The 23,702-nt window shown below is 35.0% G+C and overlaps 1 protein-coding gene across 4 annotated transcripts in view; it reads right to left on the bottom strand.

The window, feature by feature from the left end:
- The window catches only part of LOC106463042, a 231,148-nt gene that overhangs the window by 154,981 nt on the left and 52,465 nt on the right, over window positions 1-23,702 (bottom strand). Inside the window, exon 1 of one of the 4 annotated variants that reach the window (XM_022390751.1) lies at window positions 6,008-6,162. The exons of the other annotated variants lie outside the window; for them this stretch is intronic. The gene's annotated coding sequence lies outside the window, so the exon portion shown is untranslated. Of the gene's footprint in view, window positions 1-6,007; window positions 6,163-23,702 lie in introns of those variants that run through there. 4 annotated transcript variants of the gene reach the window in all.

Genomic DNA, 23,702 nt, shown 5'->3' with positions numbered 1-23,702 from the left:
AATAACAGTTATTACAAACAATTATTTATAAGCAAAAGTTTCACAAACTCACAAGCAATATAAAGTCTTCTTTCCAGCTTGGAATGTCCTTGATATTTTCCCGAGGGTTCACGATGAGCGAATTGATTACGAGTTGATATAGGTACAGTTCACTTAGTAGGGAATTAACTAGCCCTGTAGTTCTCGCTGATCACACGCCAATTTACAGTTCGAGTTTCACCGATGAAGTTAGGTAACGTTTTAGTAAACGTACTAATGTCCGATGTGAATCCATTAAAGTTGAATGATTTGTAATGTCTGAAATTTATAAATGTTCCTGGTCAAATATATCTGAAGTTCTCGATTAATAAGCGTTAATCACATTTACAGTCAACGAAGTTTTTTTTAGCACACCAAGTTTAGCAAACATATAATAGATACTCTCTCTTTCGGCGCGTCGCGTTGGTTATATTTATAGCCGTGTGGAGGCGTTCTAGAAATTGCAGTTTTATGTAACAATACAAATTTAAGCGTTTACGTACACACATCTAAACAAACGTTGATATAATAAGAAATTCGTTACAAGCGTTAAAAACCATAATAACAAGCATATATTAATAGGAGATAGAAGTAGTAAAAATAGAATATTTGGATGTAAAACAACTAGTAATAATGGCAAATTACTTTTTGAATACCTAGAAGAAATATACTTCATTCTATTAAATGTTTGAATCCCAACACGTCTTTTAATGTAGGGTATGATTGTGATAACAATTATCTTCCGATATGGGGTGTCTTCGATCTCAAACCAAATCACAATCTTCCAATTTATTCAAAACATTTAATTATAAAAGACAAATTGGCCAAAATATCAAGATACATAAATTCTAAATTGCCAAACAAAATCATCACAGGAGCAAGCTGTGGGTCACAAATAGAACAATATTGTGGTACAATTATTGAGTGCCTAATAAACACAGTTGACACATGTATGCCACTTAAAAAAAGTGCAACTTAGGCCACCAAACGTGGAAACCACAATAACAGTTACTCAACAAAATAGCTGAAGGAAGAAAACTTTGCATAAATTTCTAGCACTAATATATGATTCACAATTAACCTGGTACGAACATATTAAGTGTATTACAGCAGAAGCGTGCGAAGTACTAGTCAAATAGGGGTCTAGCTGGAAATAACGGAGGTACATCGACAGTTAACATTCTCAACATCTACAAAACATATACACGTCCTATCATTGAATATGTCTCCCCAGCATGGCTAAACATCTCTAAAACACGTCTTGCAATTACAAAATAATAATAATACAAAACTACACTCTGACAAAGGTATACAGAATACCCATACAACAAACAGTACATTTGTACATAAATACTCAAATATTCTGTTATTGTCAGAAATATTCCTAACTAGCTCAGCTACATATTTGAAGGATAATTTAGGTAAAAATGAACTTCTAAGTAACCCAGACGAGTATAACCATAAACACTTCTCCTTTTTAAATATTGTAAACAGATCTAAACGAAAAGGCCACTTAGCGCTAGGCTAACTGACTTTTAGATGCATATTTAGTTTTAGTTTTTCAAAAGTTATTTATGTGTAAAAATAATATTATCTGTGTATTTCAGTAGCATAAGTGGGACTGTTTTGTGTGTATAAAAACTCTATATGCAACATAACATGTGCGTAACTTGGCGTGAATCGATGTGATAATTGCATCCAGCACATGGATAATGCAGAAAAAGGTGTGGACATGTAATTTCTAGAGGACTTTTGCAAAATACATGTTTATCACAAAATGCTGAATTAATCTACATAAGGTATAATAACCTAAAAGGCAGCTCCTAAGAGAAGAAAGACAAGTGAAGGGGGGGGGGGGGGAGAGAAGAGGTCCGAAGTGTACCTGATCCTCCCATAGGTGAAACAAAACAAAAACCCTATAAATAACGATGCAGAACAATGATTATTTTCATTTTCACGGAATTAGATATTTATAAATAAAAAAGTAATATGCTGAGGATATTCGCCCCAAATCTTACTTTTGCTTGCACGCATCTGGCTAGGAAATGACTGGGAGCGGTGAAAGTCCTATAGAAAGTTTGTTGGTAGGGGCTTAACCTTTACATTATTTGAAAGTGTACTAAAAGGAAATGTGATATTTAAGTATCCAGTTTAATAAAATATACACAAAAAGAAGAAACTGTACATTCTTTATCTTTACTTACGATGCACAGACCAAGACACGAGAAGACTCTCAACGATTTCACCCAAGGGTTTACCGTCACGTCGAACCTGTTTTAATCTACTCGAGGGGGAAACCGCAAGAAACAGTGAACGATATCATCAGTATGTGATGAAGTCTACAAACAGCTGTTACTCTATACCAGACACGTTCATGTTATTTAAACCCCATTCCTTACACTGCGCTCCCTCCCTCGTTGCCCAGAGGGAACCTAACAGTTCTGAATACTAAATTTCGGTACCTGTTTGTGCACCACGGATGCATTTTTTTTTTAAATTCAAACGTTAAAGCGTGAGACAAGTGACCCCGTGACCAGCTTCAAGCTTAAGGTGTTACGAGCATGAGCACCGTTCGCAAGGGTGTGGTATAACATTAACTGTTTCGCCACCTACATTCAGTTTATAATCATTTTTCTTGTTCACGTTCGCAATTAAAGGTGTATTTCTGGATAAATATAATATAATAATTTACAATTGTCAAGTAAGTAAAACAACGTTGTTGTTTTTATTTGTTTTCGTCAAGTTTACGTTTTCGTGTTGATAAAACACAAGAATTACAGCTGTTTAAAAGTAGGATGGTCGATCAAGACGAACTGGTATACTTTTCAACACGAAATCTATTTTTATAGTCTTCTTATTTATTGTTTACATTCACAATTACTTTTATATACAATGTATGGAGGTGCTGAAAATGTAAATTGGAAGAATATATAAATAAACAAAAGTGTGTTACAAGAAAAAACAAACAAACAAGTATTGTTTGTAGCTATTTGTACTTCCGGGTATCTGTTTGTAACCATGGATTTTAACAGTCTAGCAAACCTTGCAGTTTGTTATGTTCTGAAGAAACGCATTCATTTATTTGGATCAAGCTATTGGTTAGACTACTAACGCAATTCGTTTCAAAAAATATAGCTGGGTAAAGAAATGTTCCCAACAGAATTTGTTTGTTTGTTTGTTGCGAATTTCGCGTAAAGCTGCGCGAGGGCTATCTGCGCTAGCCGTCCCTAATGTAGCAGTGTAAGACTAGAGGGAGTGCGGCTAGTCATCACCACCCACCGCCAACTCTTGGGCTACTCTTTTACCAACGAACAGTGGAATTAACCGTCACATTATAACATCCACACGGCTGAAAGGGCGAGCATGTTTGGTGTGACGGGGATTCGAACCCGCGATCCGCAAATTGCGAGTCGAGCGCCCTAACACTTATACCTGGCCATGCTCCCCCCACCCCCCACCCCAGGATGTCACAGGACTGAATAAACTAAGTAGAAACCAGTCCTCACAATAAACATGAATGACTTGAGGAAGATTTAACACCTCTGTAACTGTGTATATGGAGGAACTGGTCCTCACGAGAACGCTATAAACTAAATGATCTATATAGGAATTAAACATTTAAAACTGAATAAACTAATTAAAACCCGGTTTTCATAATTGCGGCATAAAGCTGAGAGATCTCAGAAAATTTTTGTAATTTCTGTGACTGTAGATATACATAAATCGGTCCTCACAAGAACCTTATAAAACTGAATTATCTAACGACTGTTAAGACGCCTCTGATGGCACTGAATCGCAAAAGCCAAGTTGTGATTGGTTATTAATGTGGTGATAGAACTGGGAATTGGAGGTGTGGCAGCATCCCTTGGCTTAAGGTACAGGGGTGCTGTGTGTACCTGTTGATTTTATTAACATGTTTTAATACAACAATAACAACCGAATATATAGCTTACTTCATATTCAGGGTTTACAGTTTTGTTGAATGGCTTTCAGCACCACCGCTATAAAGTTTTCCAGCGCCGCTGGTGGGGCACCAAGTGAGTCCAATAAAGACTGTTTCTGCTCATACAGTTCAGAGTGGACCGGTTCTGTTCCTTATACCAATATTGAATTAGAACCGAGTGTTCTATATGCCGGAATAGAACCGGACCAGCTGTTTACATGAAACCGATTCTTACTGCAATTTCTTGTCTAATGTTCTTACACAGACAAGGAATCCGCATACACATCGGAATATTAATTTAAGCTGGCCTACATTCTCTGTACCGACAGGGAAATTCATATTTAAAACAGCATGTACATAACTAGTCAGCTAAGTGAAAACAGATATCGCTAAGTATATCGTAAATAACTTTCAAAAGATATTTGAAAACTGAAATGTGTATAGTTAAAACTTGAACAATGTAATAATAAGGTAGAAACATTACCTTTTACCTATCTGTCTGTCTGTCTGACTATGTTGTTAACAACATCCACTATTTTTCAATATTTAAGAAAATTCTACTTAACTGTAGACTGTCATGTTGAGGTCATGGGCGACCACAGAAATATTTGTGTATGTGTGTGCAACACATTTATCTAGGGGATCAACTTTTACAGTGGTAAGTCAACAAACTACAATAATATGCGTTATGTATGCTTAAACGAAAATACAAATTTACAGTTTTAATAAAACTACTAGAAATATTTGGTTTAACTACGATGTTAAGTTTACATCATAATACGTGTAATTTTTGGCGAAATGTAAGGGGGCAGATCCCCCTCTTGACCATTACCGTGGGCGCCCATGCTTGAGGTGTAACAAAAAAGCTTTTCTATCCTCTGATAATTTCTTTTACAACTTAAACTATTTATTATAAGAAAAACAAGAGGGAATCATCATTAGCCGCGGCCAGAATTTTCGTTTTCTTTCTTATTTCTATAGCTCGCTGGTAAGTAATCCGAATTACTACACAGGTAGTAATAGTACGGTTTCTTACACATCTCTCGCTAATTTAAATTATGCTAACAAGTTATACACAAGTCCCCCCCCCCCCAGTGGCTCAGCGGTAAGTCTGCGTGCTTACAACGTTAAAAACAGAGTTTCGATACCAGTGGTGGGCACAGCACAGATAGCCCATTATGTAGCTTTGTGCTTAATAAGAAACAAACAATGCATACATAATCTGAGATTTTTCTATAAGGACAACCTCAAGAAACCTTTTGATTTGTATGCTCAAACAAGATTAGAGTAAATTAATCTAAGAGATATTTTTTTTTCCTTTTTATTAGCTATAATTTTGTGCACCAGCAATACCAAGCGTGGGGTACATGTATACCCGATATGATTTTATTACTCATCGGGATCTCAACCAGCCTACTCTCAAATTGAACTACAAAGTTGTAAATTTCCTATTCTGAAGTAAAAATCAGGAATATCACACTTTGGCAGTTACGCTATACAGTTTAAGCTCAGATCAACAAGCGGATATTGTGTAGAACCACACATAAAAGCCTGTGACTCAATGATGAATTACTTTGGTGACAAATACCCAAACTATTTACTTCACCACAATGCCAATAAAAATAAAATGATATGATATACAACTTTATGTTTAAGTTGATAAAATATGTTATTTAACATTTCATAAAAGCCTCCGACTCTTCCTATGAATGATGATAAAATCTGATGACAAATAAACAAACTATTCTCGTCACAACATTTAAATTTAAAGATATTGTTTGTTTGAAGCAAGAATAAAGAAAAGTGCATGATTTACAGCTTTATGTTCAGGTTGATAAAACATGAAACAGAGCTCATAATAACCTTATTAAACTACAAAGTTACACACACATATATATGTATAAATATGTATTTAATAATTTTTGTATTAAAAATATATATACATTATTTTATAGAAGCATATTTGCTACTATTATTTGTTCCCTAAAACTAAAAGTCATTAATTTTGACATATTTTTGAATAATCACAGAATAATCCCTACTCACATTGCTTCTTTTCTCAGTACGAATATATTTTATTGTTGGAATTCCCTGCCACATCCATCCGTGCAAGCCAAGTGAGAATTTGTGGTTAATAAACCAGGATTTACGAAGGTGCTCTGGGAAGACCGCGCTGAGTGAAAAGTGGAACTGTAGAATACTATTAACGCGCGTTGATCTTTCAGTGAGATTTATACCAACTAAATACCATTCACTACTACCAACTTTAGCGTTCTCGCGCGATCTGACTCGAGTCGACGACGTATAAGCGTCGTATCCATCAATTTCTGGCTCAGTGCTGCCCTCTCACCAATACTACTACTAAAATAGAGTGGAACACCTGTTGTACTAATACCTTTTGACTGACGGACTTACCTACAGAGAACGAAGGGGGGTACACTAGCATTAAACTTAGACAGTAAACGTCTTCTCTGTTCTCAGCGCAATAAGCTAGTTAAGTGGTTGTATTAAAAATGAACTAGGATACATAAACCTAACGTTGAGATGTCGGTAGCCAACAGCGCCTACGGGCTCCGCGCTATGAGAAACACCTACAATCAGATATCGAAAGGTAAATTAAACAAGTACAGGTATACGTGCGAGCTCGTTCAGGGACAGCGACTTTCAAAAACGAAAGCTTGCAATAAAATTCGGAATTAATGTGCTATATAACTTTACCTTTTTAAATAGAGGTAAACAAACTCTATACGGTGATACGAAAATAATAATTTGAATTAGATATATATATATATATGTATGTATTTGATACACAAATTCATTGAATGTGATGTCATTATTTATCGCGCACACACTTCGTATGACTGCATGGCTTATCTTTTAAACATGTGCACATAGACCTATACTCCACACATGCCTGGAAACTTAACACACCTGCGTATTAGAGTACAAAGGTAATCTATGTAAAACTTTTGTCTGTATGACGAAATATAAATAGAGCATAAATCAATGTTTTTCAAACAATGAACGCCCTTGACAGACGACTATTAAAAGTTTCACTGCTTTGGTAGTTTCCCTCTCTGGAGACAGTTTCTGTTCCAGTACACCGCTGTTAAGAGTACTCCGTAAAAAATACACTTCACATTAAAGAGATAACGTAAATAGTTATACATATAAATAGTGTCTACTGGGTAAATAAGAGGTTGGAGAATATACAAATACACTTTGTATATGTTTTCGTGGAATTACATTCTCACAGTTATTGTTATTGTTGTTGATTTAGCCAAGAGCTATGCAATGGGTTCTCTGCACTCTGACCATCTCAGTAAATCGAACCCCGGATTTTAGCGTCGTAAATCCGCAAACTTACCGCTGATCTACCGGGGGACAATTTTCACACAAAAAAATGTCGATAACTTTGATTTATACGATCAGTAAACATGTAATTAATTTATTCGATCAGTATTGTCGATAAACATGTAATGTATTTAAGTGTTGTGCACGTAACTGAGGTACAAAATGTTACAAAGTCAGAAACAGGAGAAGCCGAAGTTAACCAACCTCACCCCTACACCCCACCCCACCCCTAAGGACTCAGTAGTAAGTTTGCGGGCTTACGACCCTAAAAATTGGGTTTTAATACTTACGTGGGTAAATAGCCTATTGTGTAGCTTTCTGCTTAACAACAAACAACATAACAAAAAATGGGCATTATTAACACAAGAACCCTTGAATGTAATTTCACCGTGTTGCAAACCTATAAACAGTTTCCTGGGTAGAAAGACAAAACAGTTATTGTGAAATATGGTGTTGTTTTTGTGTGGACAGAAGATATATCTGTTATGGAAAAAAACGTCAATATTTTGTATAGACAAATGCAGATTGTGAAAAATTATGATATTACACCCACATGCATGAAAAATACCTGTTTTGGAAGTGAATGCTAAATCTGTGTCGGCAGACGAAACAAGTGTTATGGAATTGACCCATTTTCTGTTAGAATAAAAGTATCATCAACATACCTCCGATAGCAAAGGAACAAGATGGTGAGTGATGCGACGGCGCTAATCTTGGCCCCTTTGCCATTAAAACAGTTTGGCCATACACAATGTTGTTAAATAAAAAAAGGAACAAGATGGTGAGTGATGCGACGGCGCTAATCTTGGCCCCTTTGCCATTAAACAGTTTGGCCATACACAATGTTGTTAAATAAAAAAAGGAACAAGATGGTGAGTGATGCGACGGCGCTAATCTTGGCCCCTTTGCCATTAAACCAGTTTGGCCATACACAATGTTGTTAAATAAAAATTAAATTATTTAGTGACAAATCTCGATAATTAATTTCTGACAACAAAACAAAACATAGTTAGTAAGCTTTTTTACAATGCCATCGTTCTGATATAAACAATTCGCTGTTAGTTGTAATGTCTCTTCCGAAGGAATATAGAGGTTTGAGTACGATATAGTAAAATAATGTTAGAGCCTCACCACCTCGTTACAGTCCATGTCGCCTCGTCCGGCTATACTCTATTTGATTACCGTGCACTGTGAAAATAACCCTGTAGCATAGTTTACACTGTTAAAGCCTTCGTTGTAAGGGTGTCATGGCCAAAGAACGTCACTTATCCCTGCGTGCTTTCCATAATCGAAATTTGCCTATTCAGAATCATTTTCCTATAACGTACTCAACGCTGTGTATTTGTCTGAAAGAAGATACAGGTATACCACTTATTTTAATTCCACTAGTATTAAACCATATAATTTGTTTAGAAACTTGTAATAGTTGTTCAAAATATAAAAGATATTTAAAAGGATTAATTTTCAAAAAAGAAATAGCAAACTTTAAACTACGTGCAAATACTTTTTCTGTTTCATTCAAGAAATAATCATAAAGTTGAATATTACATTATCATGGTAATTAATAAAAGTTTACCAGATATCTTATCAATTTGTCCAAATGTTTTTGTTTACTTTCATTAATATTTTATTATTTTGTGTATTAATAAAGTTCATAAAATGTTTTGTTGAACCTATATAGTGTGTAACATAAGTATTTATAATCATTAATTAGCTGATGTTTTGGTTAAGTTTATTGAGCAATTTATACATAATGTTATCAGTGAGAGAATTGTTTTTCTAACGGAATACGGAATTCACGGTTTATAAGGACGCTTATCGTGAACATTTTGATGTAAAGTCTCTGTAGACTGTTATTCTTTTGGAAGAAAAGCTGCTACTAACCCTAATTCTTTTATACCAGAATGATGATATTATAATAAGATCTCATAAGTACGGTTTTCAAAAATTATGGAAATGTGCTCTAAAGGAATCTCATTTTCTAACAACGTTATATGTGATCAAACCGATGGAGATGCAACAGGATCAAGATTAGCATCTTTATTCGCCAACTTGTTCGGTTGCTACTAACAGTGGTTAAAAAAATTGACCTTTGAGTTTCTTGCCAGTATATTATTGGAGGCATGCTGGTTATAATTTTGTAATCTTTAATGATATTAAATATACCATGTAGGATGCATATGTAGACTAGACAGAAGCAACAATTCGTACAAAAGGAAATGTCATACGAGTTTGGAGAGGAAAAAAATTTTATGAACAAAAATATCGTGTTTTGGAAAATAGAAAACTTGTCAAGTGTATGCGTGAGGGTGTGTGGGGGTGGAGCAAAACACCTGATACTGTAAAGAGTTCCATATCTATGAGGGAAGAAGAACGTTATGTCTGTGTGGATAAGCAAAGCACCAGTTATAGAAGAAGATAGCATGTCTTTTTGGACATACAAACTATCTGTTATGGAAAAGAATGGCATATCTGTGTGAACCGATGAAACATCTCTTTTGTCCACATACATACGTCCTTGTCTTCCACAACTTGTTTCATCTACCCATACATACTCGACATTCTCTTCCATAACATCTACACAGACATTAACTTGTCTTCCATAACAAATGTTTTATATATCCACACAGACATTAACTTGTCTTCCATAACAAATGTTTGTATAAAACATCTGTTATGGAAGAGGATGTCGAGTATTTGGGTAGATGAAACAAGTTGTGGAAGACAAGGACGTATGTATGTGGACAATAGAAACATTTGTTATGGAAGACAAGTTAATGTCTGTATGTATGTATAAAACATCTGTTATGGAAGAGGATGTCGAGTATGTATGGGTAGATGAAACAAGTTGTGGAAGACAAGGACGTATGTATGTGGACAAAAGAAGCATTTGTTATGGAAGACAAGTTAATGTCTGTGTGGATATATAAAACATCTGTTATGGAAGAGGATGTCGAGTATGTATGGGTAGATGAAACATATGTATGTGGACAAAAGAAACATTTGTTACGGAAGACAAGTTAATGTCTGTGTGGATATATAAAACATTTGTTATGGAAGAAGATGGCATGTTTTTGTGGACATACGAAACACTTATTATTGAAAAAAATGCCAAGTTTGATACACGAATTACTTGTTATGAAAAAGAAGACCCAGAAAATGCACTTAATATTTAAGTGAATGAATGTAAATATTTTGTGGACAAAAGACACATCTGTTGTAAAACAAAAACTCCACTCCTACAAACAGATAAAATACGTATTAAAAATGTTACACTTATCAAGAAATACAAAAACTCTATTCTAAACGGAAAATTCACTCACGATGCTTCACGTCATCCCAGACGTAGTACTGCCTTTATCTTTTCCTCTTTTTATCTATTTGAAAGCTAGTTTGTGTGTTTTCATATTATATGGCATATTTATTTGTATAATATGTAAAAATTTGGAAGTTATTCATCATTATTTTCCAATATTTTAGATAGTCAACCATAGTTTTTGCGCTCTAAAGCATATTTGTTGGTTGCAGCGCCATCTGCTGATATAGTCAAATTACTTGCATGAATTTCTTTAAAAAAATATTTAGAGAGATCGTTGTATTCTTCTGAAACTACAACTTCTTCGCGGTTTACAATATCTCTAATCTTGACACGTGCAGACGATTTTTATTATCATATGATTATAAATTAAAATCACAAACTTGCAATGTTATTCTTAAAAACACGTGAATGAAACCCATAAAAAGAAAGAAAAAATAATAATTAATTTTTAGGATAAATTGTGAAAAAAAAAAGAGACAAAACTATTCACAATTTTTATAGGGGAAAACTGAAACGTATTTCAGAGTTAGTAAGAACATAGTTTTAGTGAAAAACTGTCACTTTAACCCAATTGAAAGTCTGGTAATATACATACAGTATTTTCTGTTTGGCATCGTTTCAAACTACCTTCCACATAAATGTTGTCAGTCATGCTTCCAGCCTCACTCGGGTTGTCAGTAATGCTTCCAGCCTGACTAGGGTACAATAGGGAGTTGTTTTATTGATTAAAAAGCGTGTGTCTGGCCAACTATATACCCGTGTGTGTGTGACTGTACGCGGAATGAAGAAATACAATTGAATAATAATAAAAATAAATGAACGAAGCTAGAAAAGGCTTAGAAATTGAATGTCCTGGGTCTAGATGTTTCCCTTGAAAAGTGACGAAAGACCACACATGTGGCAAGGAAAACATTCTTAAGCTACACACACACATACATATATATATATATCTGCTAACAGAAAACCCGAATCACGCTTTTCTTAACTAAATGTAGACATATGGAGGCTATAATGACAATAATTTGTAGCTGAATCTCTGCCAGAACCAATAAACAGACCGTATGTTTTAAAAAAATAATGTAGACTAAGAAGCTACAAAGAGGATTGAAAAACATTGATTCTGATCTTCTATATATACATGTTGTTTCTTACTAAGATTTCAGATCACATGTATGCACAACAGCAACGGTAGTTTGATTTTTTTATACGACAAAAAAACGCCATATTTTCCATTTGTATACTAATATAGCAATCATTACCAACACCTTAAGTCCCACGGTGGGACAGTGGTAACTCTTCGGACTTATAATGCTAAAATCCGGGGTTCTATTATTTGCGGTGGACACAGTAGATCTCCCAATGTGGCTTTGCTCTAAAACAAACAAACCAAAACCGAAAATATAAATAATATGGTGTGAGCAAAACGGATATTTAAGGAGGTCTGGCTCACCTTCTCCTCCTCCCTCGCTATTACTAAAACCTAAAATATTAAAAGTGACTACTGAAATTTGGTGTGAGGGAGACGGATTTTTAAAAGAGATCTGGCCTACCTGGCTCTCCCTACCCTGCTATCGATGGGCTTGGCTTTCAGTATATTCAAACTCGTTATTAAAGACTATATAAATACATATATTCTTATCGTTGCAAATGCTAGTTATTGTTATTAAATTTATATATATTTTAATATAATTCACAAATATTACTAGTTAATAACATAAGAGATAGTAAGCGATATAACTAAAGATCTTCATAAACAAAAAGTAATATTAAATAAACAAACCACTCACGTGGCTGGTCAACAAGGCTGTACAGTCTATAGTATATAAAATGTAACTTTAGTATGTGGTTCTATCCAATGGTATTATTACACGTCAGCTGAAAGAGATGAGCGCGTCAGTAAAATCCTAGATTTTACAACATAGCATAACATATGGCATGCATCTTTTTTTTAGCGCACCTTCTATAGGAATTTGTTATTCTATATAGAGGTTCCAGACTTCCAGATATTTAATTAAAATGGCTGTTGAAGTGGTACGACAGAGAGAAAATTACTGGGTTAACATTTTTACTGGAAACAAACAAACAAACAAACAAAACTGTCTTTGGGTCAAGGCTTCCAATTGTAAAAACTCACATATGATGATCGTACTGCTTCACGATTAAAAATGATTATGTAAAAAACTGCTAATTTCTCCGGAAGTTAAATCCGACAACACCCTTCATGTAGAAATGAAACAGCCCACGCAAGGACAACACACTATTATAAATTTTGCCTGTCCTTATTTTTTCCTGCTCATTTGGATTGGTTTCTTTTTCTCATTTTGATTTATTAAACACCAAATGGTGAAACTAAATAAGCATTTGAAAAAAAAACTCAGTACAAATTGAAGTGGTGAATTTAAAGGACATATTGACGCTTTAGGCAGTTATAAGACAAAACTATAAAGCTATTTGCATATGGTTAACTTTCATGGCTGGAATTTTTTTTACAACCTCGGTCTCAAAACATGACTGCTTGGCGTTAAACCAAAAATTAATGTTTAAGTCTGAAACTCAAAATATTGAATAACGTTTTATCAACGTATGTTCGTAGTTTACGAAAATGGCCTGAAGTGGAAAAACCTGAGCCATCGCTGATAGTTAGAGCTGTGTAAGGTTTTTCCTTTAAAAAAATTAAAAATCAAGCCAATAACACTTTAACACAAAATACCTGTTTACTAAATGTTTTGTTTTTTATTTATAAAGATTGCTAAAGGCCCATAGATTCTAAATATATACTTCGTATTTATGGCAAAGCTACTAAGGCTATCTGCCGCTGTCCCTAATAATGAACTACTGACCAGAGGAGAGGCAACCAGTCAGTAGCACTCTATCACCCAACATCCATGCTAAGGAACTGACCATCACTTATAACACACGCAAAGCTTCGAAATCCAGTCCTCTACCACAGGGTTAACCAGCACCCTCGAAGTACATAAATCCAGTCCTCTACCACAGGGACAACCAGCACCCTCGAAGTACATAAATCCAGTCCTCTACCACAGGGTCAACCAGCACCCTTGAAGTACATAAATCCAGTCCTCTACCAAAAGGTCAACCAGCACCCTCGAAGTACATAAATCCAGTCCTCTCCCACAGGGTCAACCAGCACCCTCGAAGTACATAAATCCAGCCCTCTACCACAGGGTCAACCAGAACCCTCGAAGTACATAAATCCAGTCCTCTACCACAGGGTCAACCAGCATCCTCGAAGTACATAAATCCAGTTCTCTACCACAGGGTCAACCAGCACCCTTGAAGTAAATAAATCCAGTCCTCTACCACAGGGTCAACCAGCACCCTTGAAGTACATAAATCCAGTCCTCTACCACAGGGTCAACCAACACCCTCGAAGTACATAAATCCAGTCCTCTACTACAGGGTCAACCAGCACCCTCGAAGTACATAAATCCAGTTACCTAGTTTTGTATGTAGTATAATTTATCATCAGCAAACTGTTCAGTTCTGTAACAAAATTTCGGTGTAATATACACCACATTCTTGTATTGAGCCCAGTAGTTAGACGCAACATGTAAACGCCATATAATGTTAAAGAGAAGGAATTATGTATTTACTGCTAGAAATTCTAAGCTCTTGATGTTATAAATCTCTATAAAACAAAAGAAAGAAAGAAAGCCTAATAGGAAATCATGACCATTATTATTATTATGTTCACTGAAGTCAACCTTTACGTAAATCATGAATGTGGAGTAGATACAGCAAAAAGAAAAGAAAGAGGAACAGGCGGTTTGAGTATTCTAGTTTTCGACGTAATGAAATATAGATTTACGTTTTATATACATTAAACATTTTTCTGGAACACAATACATGTAGGTAATCTTCAAACCATCTCCTGACACGTTTGATTTTTTTAAACCATGAGAATAACTGTAATTTTTCGTTATCAGCGCCATCTTTCCTAGCCCACTCACGATTCTTGTGAGTAATGAGCAGGTAAACTTCAAAGACAACAAAAAATAAATTAAAATTAAAAACAATGTGCTAACCTTATATACAACAGAGGCCCCATGTGAACAGAAGTGTAGTGTATATAGCCGGTTAAAAAGATCAGAAAGCTTCGGCGAGGCTCACTCCTTGATGAACGATAAGAAAGGTGAAGAAGGCAGATTGGATAATATATTTAATTCTAGTTTTGTATAAAAGACAGAAGGACTAAATTACGTACAAGATTGAGTGGTACGTACAAAACTCCATTTACTGTGATCAGAGTTTTTGGACCTAAATATCAGGTTTTTAAATATGTTATTGTTTCTTGCATTCGGAAGACTTTCAGCTCAAAGATATGATTTACGTAAGAGTTTTTACTTTTTAAAATAAATATACAGTTCGTGATGGTAAGAGCACTAACGTATACATATAATTATATATACTACATATAAACAATATAGGCAGGGAAGCTACCAGTATTTAGACACTCATGAACAAAATTTCAGATATTATAATTTCTTTCTAGCCTTCTTGTGTATCTTTACAATACAAATCATTAAGACATTTTAAGGCCCAGATTAATGTTCCAATTATAAATAATTCAATACATTTCGCTCTTTTTTGCATTAATTTGTGTAGATTATAAAGTACTATTACTAGACTTAGCGATTGTTTATAACTTTATTGTAATTTTACTTTTAATGTCGTGCACTAAGTAACAGTCCTTAACCTCCATTTTTTTATATTAGATATGATCTCTTATACTCTACATTAAAAGAAAGGACGAAAAAAAAAACAACTTGACTGAAATTATTTTAAATTGGTTTTCAAGCCCGTATGAAATATTGTATGTCGTAATTTTCCTATAATGACCAACAAAACCCACTTAAAATTTAAACTAAGCCTGCATCTAGAATAAAGGCTGAACAAGAGTAGTGAATTATTGTGACGAGTTATTTGAGATAGTTTCGGATATGGAATACATGTATACTGACAAGAAAGAGAAGGAGGGAAACAAAAAAAGGAAGAAAGACAATTATATCTAATTCTTTATAATATTTTTCAAGATGTTTATCTCTATTAATAAGAACTTATTTACAACATGATTATATATAATTACATAGTTCCCAAATGCTAAGTTACATGTATGAATAAGTAAAAAATGTGGCACGTGCTTAATTTAGGTACATTGCAGAGTTACCAGTTATGTAGATTTAGTACATATCGTCGTGATTCAGTTTCAAATACAGAGTTAATTTTGTTGCACACAATGTTACCATGTGTTCAGGCATAAGAACAATGTTACAATAAGTTTGTTGTAGATCTATTCTTTATTTTTAATTACAATTAGAGATACTGTGAGTTGAGCTGCAAACACAAGCACAGAATTACCACTTCATTAACTATAGACTTAATAGCTAGAGTTTAATTTAATACATGTACATGGCATCAGATTTGAGACAGGGTCATCTTTATCGTTAAGATCAGTCTCAATGTTGAACCACATGGAACTTAGTTGTATGCAACATTAGGGTGGGTAAATCTCTCTAATATCTGGGATCAGTGATCAACGTTGTAATAGATTGTACCACACATACTGAATAGATTGACCAATCATCAAGCAGAGAAGACATTTTGCCACACTTTGTTATTAGATGGTGGAAAGAACACAGAGATGCCGAGTTACCAGTTATAAGCAAGGCTGACCGGCGTAAGGTCCTGCATAAGGAAAGCTTTTTGATGATGGAGAGACCCTATTAGCCAGTGTATGCCCACCTGATTAATGACAACAAATAGTCAATGTATTGTCTACAAATAACGATACATTAAAAATAGCCCCCAGACGGGAGCCCACAGGAGCAATGGAGCTAGCGCATTCAGCAGGGGACGTTAATCGATCAGCAGACGAACAGGGCAAACGAGGCTTAAACAATGAGTTGATACACGATACATGAATAAAAGCTGCACCAGACTCTATCAGTCCTACATTATAATAGATTACTACAATTTCAGGAGGAACAGAGAAGCAATTATCTTGATATTTTTATGGCACCATATTATTTTAAGAAAAAACACTCTCAAACCTCAAAGAGTTTACTTTTACTGGCTTTAACCTCACACTATTTGCTGATACAGAGTATATAGTATGGCCATTTCAGTTCGACAGGACAGCAACGTCTATTATGGGCATTATTACAGGTCTCACCGGAATAATCGCCTTAGTAAGCTACAAGTCACCAAGATAGCTCATCTGAACTATCCACCCACATCTGAAACACCAAGGTGAATATCAAAGTCAACACAGCACATCATTCTGAAGATTGAAGGTTCCTGACTAACCTGTGATAGCACTGCTATGTATCTAACAGTAGAAGACTTCAATGCTAGACAATCCACCTGGGATGTAGGTAAAAACATTAATGAAAACGTTTTACATTATGTTCTCTACAGTACAGCCACCAACCTTATACTTCTAAACTCAGTTGAATCAACAAGGATCACTGAGTACCAAGGCAACAGGGACTTCTGTATAAACATTGATTTTGCTAATCCCATTTTAAGTGTCCTTTCTACGTGACATAGGGGATATAATTTTAGCAGTGACGGTCCACGTGAAGACTAAAAGGTATAGTGATATAAAACAGTCTAGAAATCCATACAAGGATTATGACAGTGTTCGTACCCTCAAACATCTCTCCACCGTTGAGCAAAAAATTAACAACTTCTGCAAAATAAACGCCCCATACTGGTGGAACAGTGATATCGATAAAAATATAGAAAGCATGTAATCAAACCTAGGATGAGCTCATGTGGATAAGGCATGACCAACGCACGGCAGAGTAGGCAAGGATTACAAGGAATGGAGCCTGTACTCCTTACAGAGTTTGGCTTCCAAAGCATGAGGCATGAAATGGAATGAACTGTACAACAAGGCCAATCCCACAAGCACTTCAGTCTGGTGCTTTCACAAGTTTATTTCTAGCACAAATTTTGCTGATAGAAATGCCTGCGAATAACTGCAAATTCGTCCCAGTGATTAAGTGAACTTTCCGAGAGAAAGTGTTCGATTGAGCTTTCGGAGTTAGTGTGGAAATAAGAGAGTCTGGACACTTTAAGTAAAATGAACAAACTCTTCATTTGCTACAATACAAAAACACTTAAAACTGAGTGCATGCCCATGTGCGACGACGAACAGTCCTCACTCCAGGTTATGGAACCGTTAGTCTTGAAATTTTCCTTCTAGCAAGATGGATTACCTCAATGCTGAATGAACTTTGGAAGGCTTTCTTATTGCCAAACCTGTGAGCAACCTGATACAAAGAAAATATCTGGTTTTCAAACATTAGCTTAAGAGACTTAGGAAGGCTTAACCTCCCCTAATGGATGAAGATAAATAGTTCATTTTTGACTGCCTGAAAGGCAATCCCCTTGAACACCTATCGTGAACAAACAAATAGCTTCCCCAAATAAAATGTTCCTTACATAGCATTATTCTCACCAACTCAAAAATATTATATGGTATATGTGACAGCCTACCCAAACAAAAGACTCACGCACTGCCTAAGAGCTTACTTTCTTTGTACAATGAGCAGTATCATCTCGGGACCTCTGTTCTCTGACCTCATTGGTCAGCTATCTGATTCAGTTATCGACAAATTCCAGCCAGCAAACGATATTCCAATTCTAAATAGTTTTAACTCAAACTCAAAATATACTGAAATTTCCTTGCGTATAGAAAATTTTATTTAACAAAAGAAAAAATGTCTGAGGTGACTAGAACAAGATAATATTAGACATCACGGACCACGTGTTGCTGCTATGACCGTGCGAGAGCTAAATAACCAATAATTTAAAGAAAATTATATCACTACAGACGTTACAGGGCATTGTATATCTGCACACTACATACAAATGAAAACCAAGACAGGACCATCATGCACAGATACACTAACTAATGTGACCATGTTGACATACAAGAAAGGCTCAAGCTACAGCAATCTCTTTCCAAGTTACAACTAAATACAGATAATTTAACCCAGCTTTAGCTATAAACTATAAACATTTCTAAAGATGGAGCTCCAGGTCCAATGGTGAAAAAATCTTAATTTTTAAGAAATTTACAGAAGCAAACCTGATAAAGTTAGTGTCAGAGTATCAACATAGCTGGGCAACAGGTAACATCCCTGAAATATAGATTGATGCCTTTATCAAATGCTTATCTAAGCCTCCAAACCCATGAAGGATCGCTCTTGTCTTAAAGAAAGTCGATTCATCATCCGAGAAAACATCATTAGCAAGATCCCCGGGAAGGTTGAACCAAACGGCTTGCCTATGAGATTGAACCTCGGCTAACATTATCGAAGAGAAATCTAGATAAACGTTACCGAACAGTTCATAAATTGGAAGTCTTTGAATCTGGTAAGAACACCTCAGCAGTAGCCTTAGGTCTGGAAGATGCATACTCAACAAAAGACATGCAGATGTCAAAGAATCATCACCATCCTTTAAAGACACTGCCATTTCTTTGTCAGGCAATTCAACATTAAAACTATGATAATCAGAGCTACCAAAGGCACCAATGCATTGAAAGTTGCAAAAGAAAAGACAGCTAAAGAACGTTACCTGCTTATGCTCTACCAAAGTATTGTCCATTCCGTATTGCATTATACACTACCGATAATCAGTACGAATGCTATGTTGCTATATGAGATTGAAAAGATACAAATTGCTTGTTTAAGACTGGTCACAGGATGTACTTCAGCAACCCCTATCAAGGCCCCTTTTCACCTCACAAGTCTCAGTAGCATTACAGAGCATCGAAAGTGTTCATAAGCAAAATTATTCACTAGTACCTTGCAATGTGAAGACCATATATCCCATAATCGACACACTACTTTTTTCAATTTGAAATTCCAGCTCTACAATGACACCCACAGACACCAGCTAATTTGGAGACTTCCTTAAAGTTTCCTCATGAGACAGTCATGAGTGGACGGGTGCTATACGGTTACCACTGAGATAATTTGTCACCCCCACATCTCAGGCACCTCGAGTACTAATACGTATTTCGGTTTACTCCATATATTACTCCATATTTTCTCCATCGGCATACGACCCATGTTCTTTTATGAAAATAGGGTTGGATCTGGTTTCGGATTCTCACCAAATAAATATACTCCTTTCATCTATATGCAAGATGAAGTGTGCGACTCAGCTGTAAAAATAACTTTGCTGTACATGTCGTTGTACCACTTGGACGTGCTCTTGGTAACAAATGCCCAGCAAGATACTGGATATCTATTTTGTGAAGGGACGGCATCTCACTGGGCATCTGGCTTTCAGGTCAGTCTTATAAAGTCTGTTTCCTACCATCTGTATACTGACACTGCAGCTTCAAACATTTCTCTGATTCAATCACCCAGAATCGACAAAAAACGATCGCCTGCTAGCGTTGTATATGATGGTTTTCTTGTCCACATACTACTATAGTGACAATTTGAGACAGTTGATAGCCACTATGTAAGAATCTTCTATGATGGGCTGGTCTCCATTAGTATGACGGCTCTTAAATATGAAACCTTCAAATGTCTTCTTTGAGGTTTAGCCGTGGTGTATAAATCATTTGTCGCACTTTACACCCAAAATTCCCTTTAAGATGACAACAGAGATACGATTGTGTAATACCACTATATATGGCATAAGCTAAAATGACCAGTCATTTGCACTGCAGATCTTATAGCTGATTATTAGATGTTTGACTTATATAATAGTAAGGGAGTGAGCTGTGGACGGCGATTGGCATTATTTAATAACTGGCTTTCTACTTCTTAATAATAATAATATTACAAATTCTATTTATTCTTTAGTTGTTTTGTGCAGTATATATTTTTAAATTTCAGTTCATTTTTCAGAGGCCCAGTAGTCGTGTGAAGATCATACATAACAAAATAAACTGGATCATTTATTTCTGTGATTCAAGATTCTTACACTTTATCAGAACAAACAAAATTTAATATTCGTCAAAATGATAACTATAAAAACTAGATACAATTAATACATATCAGATAACATCTGTTTTTCTAGCCTAGGATTTAAACACATGATTGAACCATACCTTGAGTAGGGTTATATATCTAAGTAGTTTAAGTTAACTATGCGACTGATTTACAAAAAACTGAGATATCTACATTTTTTAGTATAGTTATCACTATTCCTATAAATTTCGGGAACAGTAAGTTACATATTTAACTTAACTACTTACTTCTTTTGTTTTTTATTTTGTTGCTCAGCAATAAATTCACTCTGGTTTTAAATTAGTGCCAAAGAAAAAAAAACAAGCACACTTTCTTTTAACAACTATAATTATTTACATTGTTTCCTGCGCTATTCTTCAACTTTCAAGTTTTTCTAATTTCAACATATACAAATTTGCATGTTAGTTAAAGAAATAAATATTTTTTTATTATACAAGAATAGCATTATATTAAACATTATTTCTTGAAATTTAAAGCTTCGAGTAATTTGTCTATATAATATCACCAGAAATTACCCAATTCTGACAATAAACTGTAAAACATGAAGTGTACGATACGCTAAGACAAAATAATGAAGCATAATTCATTTTCATCATTTTCTTCTATATTCGTTTGCATGATAAAAACTACATTACATGCAGAAGGTCACTGCGTCCTAGAAACTGATTTCTCAACAGTAATAAATAAATAAATACACATCTATAAAAACTATCCAGGAAAACACTGGACAGTATTAGCTGGTATGGTACAGATTACTTCGAATTAAGCCTACGTTGTAATCATTGACATGACCATGAGTGTTTGGTGTTCGTTCCTAAGAAAGTCTTTAAATCTTATGAAACATGCAATATAGTTCGACAATAATAATAATACAGTTTTATACCCTTATTCTGATTTTTAACAGTTAACTTTTCTAATTATAAATACCCTAATTTAGGAATTTTTTTTCTAATTTGTTTAACACTTTTGAGTGTTATATCTTATTTTAAAATTTATACGGAATTTGGCGGTGTACTCCATTACCTTCTTTGTCAATTTTATTGGCTTTTAAAAACGGTCAGTATTTTATTATACAATGCAATCATAACAGTTTTGAATATTGATTTTGCTAATAATAAAATGTATTCAACTTGACCGTTTTGGGAAAAAAAAATTCTAATGGAAAGCTATTCAACATATTCAGTTTTATCTAATCATCGCGGGTGTTTGAAGACCGGCAATATCTTATCTACAAGTATTTTACACAAGAACGTTTTGAAGTCAGACATAATTTTATAATAAAATGTATTCAACATGGCTGTTTGAACAAATGGATTATTTTACGTGGTAAAGAGCCGGGGTGGCTTAGTGGCTTTTGTGCTAGGACTTTGAATCTGCAGATTCATGGTTCGTCTCCTTGTCGCTTGTTTTACACCAGTTTTGTAAATAAGTGTACGTTTTTCCTTTGTGAGAGATCTGCATTTTACTTTTCATACAACATTTCACATACAATGGCTTTTACCTTCATTGCCTTCAATGTTTTAACTTGCCTTGTATCTGCTGGCTTGATCCTGCGAACTCTCGGCTTCATTGCGTGGTTCTAGAACTTACAACAGCTACAGATAAATATCTCTAGCATATGCATCATTTTGTTTATCATTAAACAGCACTTTCGACATCAACAATAACATAGAGACCACACGTATATATTTTCTGTTTAGGTTAACCTATTTCTTGACCAAAATATACCATTATTATTGAAGATGACACCATGGTTTTTCTTCAGATTTCGTGAACATCCAAATATCGGTGTTATTACGTAACAATGAGAAACTGTAACTGTAAAAATAGAACCTGCGATTGAATAAGTGATAATAAGTTGCCAGTCGTTAAGAAACGTTTTTAACGTTGCAACCATCTTTCGACGAAGCAAATTTATGGTGCTGAGCATAATATAATAATACTCTGCATCTCATAAGTTTAAGAAAGTTTTGAAAAGGCACACATTAGTCATGAGCGCATATCACTTTTGTATCCAAAAAACCCATTACGTGATGCTATGCACATGAAAAGCTTAAACCTGATCTTGATTGATAAGAATGATTAAAGGCCATACATGATTAATTTACGCCCCAGTTATCTGTGTTTACTTCGGAAACTAAAATAATTAATAAACAAAGAGAAAAGTCGCCTTTTGTTGTTTTCGACTGATTCATCAAGAGTAATAAATAGGCAATCACGGGAAGAAAGTCAATAACCTCTTTTAATTATTTTCAAGATCTGCTACACTAAAATGCTACATTGCCCTGGCCTATTAGTTACAGTAACCCATACAAACCTGGTTAGAGAAAAGATGAAATGTTTGTCTGTTATGGATTTCGCGCAAAGCTACACGAGGGCTATCTGTCCTAGCCGTCCCTAATTTAGCAACATAAGACTATAGGGAATGCGGCTAGTCATCACCACCCACCGCCAACTCTTGGGCTACTCTTTTACCAACGAATAGTGGGATTGACCGTCACATTATAACGCCCCCACGACTGAAATGGCGAGCATGTTTGGTGTGACGGGGATTCGAACCCGCGATCCTCATACTGGGAATCGAGTGCCCTAACCTCCTGTCCTAAGATAGAATGAATCATTTAAATTGATAACCAATGATGATTAAACGTAAGTTTTTAGACAAAATACAGGCGGGAGGTAAAAAACACCAAGAGAAGTATAAAAGATGTTAATAAGACAGAGTATTCTGTTAAGTTATTTACTTATAGCAAATAATTAATAGCTTAATAGAACATGTAATTGATTTATATGGGCATAAGTCGCAAGTTATAAACAACTAGTATCTAGAATTAGTAAGTATTAGTCGTTTACGCAGTGTCTTTTTCAAATTGAACAATATCGTTTTAAGTTTTAAAGTGAGTGTTCGATTCGTTACCAAATAAAAGACCTTATCACCTGAACTGGAATCATAAGCGACCACCGCGTCATCGTCTAATAGTTTACAAAAAAATAAAATAAAACGATATTTAGATTACTAAGAGTTTCTTCAGATAAAAAAAAAGGC

This window comes from Limulus polyphemus, unplaced genomic scaffold, assembly GCF_000517525.1.
Source record: "Limulus polyphemus unplaced genomic scaffold, Limulus_polyphemus-2.1.2 Scaffold50, whole genome shotgun sequence".
NCBI classification, from domain to species: Eukaryota; Metazoa; Arthropoda; class Merostomata; order Xiphosura; family Limulidae; genus Limulus; species Limulus polyphemus.
This window is presented reverse-complemented; position numbering and strand designations above follow the sequence as displayed.